We start from the raw sequence: 5,332 nt of genomic DNA, 5'->3' as shown, positions 1-5,332 counted from the left end.
TGCTTTATGGCATTACATCCCAACTGAGAAAGAGCGTTCTTCTCAGCTTAGTGTTCTTATAAACACTTCCGCAGTTATCAACTGAGAGCTTTTTTGCCAAGGTACATTTTTTGCATGTTTGGTCACATCCGATTGATGATTAAATATGGAGTTATGTTGCGAAAGTTTTGCAATTTGAAGTAATACTTACAGGAACTTTTAATTGCTAAATTTAACAGTAAAATTATCATGGTGATCTTTCTTCTAAAGTTATTACTAACAACTTTGACAAAGATGCACTTACCGCCAATCTAGAACAGACCCACCATCGCCTTTTAGCTTTACGTGAGATCACAAATAGACTGGCAAAAACTTAATTTAGTTCTAGTTTTTTGATGAGTAAAAATTATATTAAATACTAGTGGTCCGGTTAAGGTTTGTTTTGCCATCAAGTAGGCTGCTGAAAAATGGCATGCAATCTCCCATACAAAACGACAGAATAGCTTCCAGGTGTTTTTCCAATTATTTCAGATAATTTTCCAAATCGTTTCCTTCACTCAAACACGTTAGAACATTTGACCAATGCATCAGTGAAATAATCATGTAAGTCTATCAGGCCGTTCTTAAGGCATTTCATGACGTACAAACACCATTCCATTTTTATTTATATAGAAGTTCATCGAAAACACAAAAGTGTACAAACTCTAGAACAAGCATCACCAAATAAGAACTTTTTGGTAAGAAATTCTTTTGTAAAGTTTTCTAAACAAGCGTGTGGCTGTTGTTTTAAGACTCCTAATTAACCTTTCTGTCTCCATGTGGGGAAGGGGTTCATGTCTGCTCAAAGATCAAGATTCCAGCAAATTTGGGATGGCAGCAAAATCTTCTACAGATTGCTTGGTTTTTCTGGACCTCTTCTCTTACCCCTTGGAACAGGATCTAATCAATTGCTGTTTGCTATAGTTTGTGCAATGCTATCGAGTTTGAGAGATAGAAGATAATGTCCAAAATATGACAAGGTCGAAAATAAAATAAACTCGATCATGTCTCTTGCCGTTGCCCAAAAATTCTTGAGTTCATTCCCATTCTCCTTATCAAAAAGAACTGAACATATATGGGATCGTCCATTAATCATGTAAACGGTTATGGTGAGAGACAGGGTGATTTAAGATATCTTAAGTTCCATACATTTTTTTTAATTTTCATACAAAAAATCAAACCATATGGGGAGGGGGGTATATATGTCTATCAAATTTACTTAGAAAATTCTTTTATGCCATATACAGTCAACTTTCGTTCGCTGCACTAAACCGATAGCCCACCTAGTGAAAGACTTTCACTAATCGGGCTGAGTTTTCAGCTGCCAAAACATCGAATACAATAGAAATTCAGGGCTACCAACATTGATAAAACGAGATTTTGTAAAAAAAATTGACGTTTGTCTGTGTTTTTAGTGGGCTACAGCCCACCTTACGGGAGTCCAATTAAAACGAAGCCCGCCTAAAGATAGTGCAACGAACGAAATTTGTCTGTATAAGAAAAAGGAGAGGTCTCTGCAACTCTCTTAAGAACGTATTCAACTAATCACAAATTCGAGTTGTTGCTAGGACGTGGCCAGAGCAACTCTCGATTGTTGAAGGATGGGTCAATCTTGTCAAACAGATCATGCTTAGTTTGAAAACTGCAATTGAATAATTGCATAACAAGGAGTCAAACCTTATTGAATCGTATATGACTTGACACCTACCATGTATCGTAGACGCTCAATATTAACAAAATGTCGAAAATTCAACTCTGAGGCTAATAAAAAGCATCTTAATTGCTTCAAAACAAGTATTTAGTTTATATTCGAAACACATTGAAAATTAAAAAAAAAAACAATTATTATGTGTTGATAAAAACGGAATAATTTGTTGACGAAGTCGGAACGTGACAAAATCGGAACGTGATAAAAACGGAACATACCTGTAAACGGTTAAATGCCCAACCAATATATAGCCGGTTATTTCGAGCGTTAAGGTGGAGCATCTCGGAATCCAAGGATGGCCATCACAATGGCCGACTTGTACCCTTACTTACGTTTTCAAAGGCACTAAACTGGAGAAATAGTTGGCAAACGTTTCAGATCTTCTTATTTTAAGGCTTCTGCTAGTGCACAAAGTCAAAGTAGGATGCGTTCTTCGCAAGATTTGTACCTTTGAAGTTTCAGTGCAATCTCAGAAGTTGATTCCAAACTGTTTCAACTTAAGTCCGAGTGGATACATCCGGTTCATTACAAACGATCCAAAACTCTTTTTTTATAACAAAGACGAAATAAAGACCTCAATGCTCCTTGCAGTTGCCCAAAATTTTATGGCACATAAGGTAATAGAGCAAAATCTACGATGCTCAAAAAGTTGAAATTTACCGTGACATTATTTGTGTACCGTCCCTTAATCCTAATGCATTTACTGAAACTTATTCCAGCGATTCCTTTAAGTCGAGGTATAAGCGAAAAAGGTTTGAACCTGAAAAAATTAACATTGTTTTGCATGAAGTGGTCGGTATTTAAAGGTCAATAAAATTTCTTCAAGCCCTAAAGGGACCATTTCTATTTTAAAATACTATGAAAGTTATTGAAATTAAATAATATAATATCATATTATTTCAATTTTTGAAATTATTTTACAAGTTATTATTAGCAGGCAACTATTTCCAAGTCTAGTTTTTGTATATCACTGAAGCATAATCAACTGACTATTGATTGGTACGTAATCAGTTGATAAGATTATTATGGAAAGATTAGTTGGCAGCTGTGTTGGGCTATGCAAAAATACGGTAAACGTAACTGTTATAAAGCCTATAAAACATACATGTGCTTGTCCGCAGGAGGCGGGAGAGTTACCACCAAGCAAGAAGAATAACCCATGCGAAGACATGATGCATCGCCGCACCATGCTATCGAAGTTCGTAAGCCTACACTGTGTGTGCATGGAGGATAGACTGGTTTAAGACGATTTGATACTTAATAAACTTATGTTTGTTTTCATTATAAGCATAGGTACACGGACTTTGAAGCGAAGATCGAAATTGCATTTGAAAAACAAATTCATAGTTATAATATATCTTCGAGCTGTTTAGTGGAATACCTATAAGTAAACTACAATGTTTATAGAGATGACCGGAATTTTGAAACGTCTGAAAAGAAGTCAGGGGGTGGAGTTCTAGTTGCTGTTTCAATTCAATTTAATTCGGAAATTATCAGCACTGAAAAATGTGAAGAATTCGAACAAGTTTGGGTGAAAATACTTGTGGAAGGCGAAACACATGTGTTTGCCTCGGTATACTTTCCCCCAAATAACGCTCGTAAAAACTCTTATGATATTTTTTTCCAAATCGATGGCGAAATCATGTCTAAGCTCTCTCCAGAAGTAAAAGTTCACATATTCGGAGATTTTGACTTTATTCCAGTCTCTGACAATGAGTGCATCTTGCTTCCAATCGTTGGTGATAACGAAACATTGCAATTTTTATTTGACAAAATCGCTAGCTTAGGCCTCAATCAAGTTAACCACATTAAAAATAAGCAAAATAACTATTTCGATTTTTTGTTAACGAATATGTATGAGGACTTCTGTGTGTCTGAATCACTAACCCCATTATGGAAAAATGAAGCATTCCATACGGCAATTGAGCTCTCAATTTTTGTACACAAGAATAACAGACCTGATGACTGCGAATATGAAGAAGTTTTTCAATATCATTCGGCAAATTATGAAAATATTAGGGAAAGGTTAAACAGGATAGATTGGCAAACGATTTTAAGAAGCGAAAGAAATGTCGAAGCCTCAGTCGACGTATTTTACAAATTGTTATTTGAAATTATTCTTGACGAGGTTCCATTAAAAAGAATAAGGCGAAGAAACCATTCCAAGACTCCAGTGTGGTACAATGAACAAATAAAAAAATTGAAAAACCGCAAGCAGAAAGCACATAAAAAATACAAAAAAAATAACAATAATGAAAACTTAACAAGCTATCTGTTGGAAATAAAATATTCTGTGAAACCGGCAACACGGGCTGACGATGCAAAAGCGGAATAGTATAAAATATCATTGTTGGTAGGAGGTCTATTTGAAGACAGCGCGAGATAAAATACCAAAATGTATGTATATAATAAGTTAGATTTAAAATATATTTAAGTAAAATAAATTGAATTTCAGCATTGAAGCTGCTATTGAGAATGCTGCTCTCAGTCTTTGGTTTATCGCGGCAAATGTGACTTCCTCCCCAACAAACTTCAATGATTTTGCGGAATCATTTGCAGTAGTAAGAGCACAATGGACCCGCGGCTTCAGCAAATAGAAGCAGAAGGCAACCTATGGCGGAAATATTGTGATGATGAAGAACGGCGCATCGATGAAGAATATGAGCGTCGGCTTGCTGAAATCGATGCAGAATTCGAGGAAGCTGCTAGGAAAATTCGACAGAAATTCTCCCAAAAGACGGATGCAGTGAAAAGGCAGTTTTGTGAAGTTAATTCATTCACAAAACCTTCCACACAACTCGCCTGTACTTCTGAACAACAAAGCAGTGCACCTATCCCTCATCGACGAACATCAGCACGTCATTCAAGTTCAATCGCGGCATCTGTAGAGGTGCACATTAACGATATAAGATCGTCACAGGTGGTACAATCAGCTGTTCCACAAAATGTGTTAACAGTGTCTAGTGGTCAGAATAAAGTTTGCCATCTCGAGAACACGGATCCTAAAACTGTAAATATGCCCAAACTATACATGGCAGGAAAGTATGCATTTGAAAGGCAGCCAACCATCCAATTTCTATTATGTGAAATAATTATCAAATGTGAAGTCTGTGGAACAGTGGCGTTAACAACAGATAGAGCAACAACAACGAAAACGTACATCGAGATCTTCGATCCCGGGGGAGCGTTTGTTTTTTTCTCTCAGCTCAGTTCGATAGCTACACGCGTTGCGACGATTGTTTTTTGCCATTCTGAGTGATCAATCATATCGTTCAATTGTTGTCATTCCATGTGAATGTGGCAATCAAATGGTCAGACCTGTTACCTGTTTCACGGGTGGGAGAATGTTGGAAATAAAATATTCTGTGAAACCGGCAACACGGGCTGACGATGCAAAAGCGGAATAGTATAAAATATCATTGTTGGTAGGAGGTCTATTTGAAGACAGCGCGAGATAAAATACCAAAATGTATGTATATAATAAGTTAGATTTAAAATATATTTAAGTAAAATAAATTGAATTTCAGCATTGAAGCTGCTATTGAGAATGCTGCTCTCAGTCTTTGGTTTATCGCGGCAAATGTGACTTCCTCCCCAACACTATCT

General features: G+C 36.4%; 1 long non-coding RNA gene across 2 annotated transcripts; it reads left to right on the top strand.

The window, feature by feature from the left end:
* The first annotated feature begins 3,992 nt into the window (after nucleotides 1–3,992).
* LOC110676473 lies at nucleotides 3,993–5,332 on the top strand. 2 transcript variants are annotated; one of them, XR_002500423.1, is made up of 3 exons: nucleotides 3,993–4,123; nucleotides 4,182–5,195; nucleotides 5,254–5,332. It is a non-coding gene; the product is annotated as an uncharacterized LOC110676473 (long non-coding RNA). The 2 variants fall into 2 exon arrangements; XR_002500422.1 differs by having other exon boundaries at nucleotides 4,182–5,327.

The sequence above is a fragment of the Aedes aegypti genome, chromosome 2 (genome assembly GCF_002204515.2).
Source record: "Aedes aegypti strain LVP_AGWG chromosome 2, AaegL5.0 Primary Assembly, whole genome shotgun sequence".
Classification (NCBI taxonomy): Eukaryota; Metazoa; Arthropoda; class Insecta; order Diptera; family Culicidae; genus Aedes; species Aedes aegypti.
Note: the sequence above shows the minus strand (reverse complement) of the source record. Positions and strands in the feature narration are given on the sequence as shown.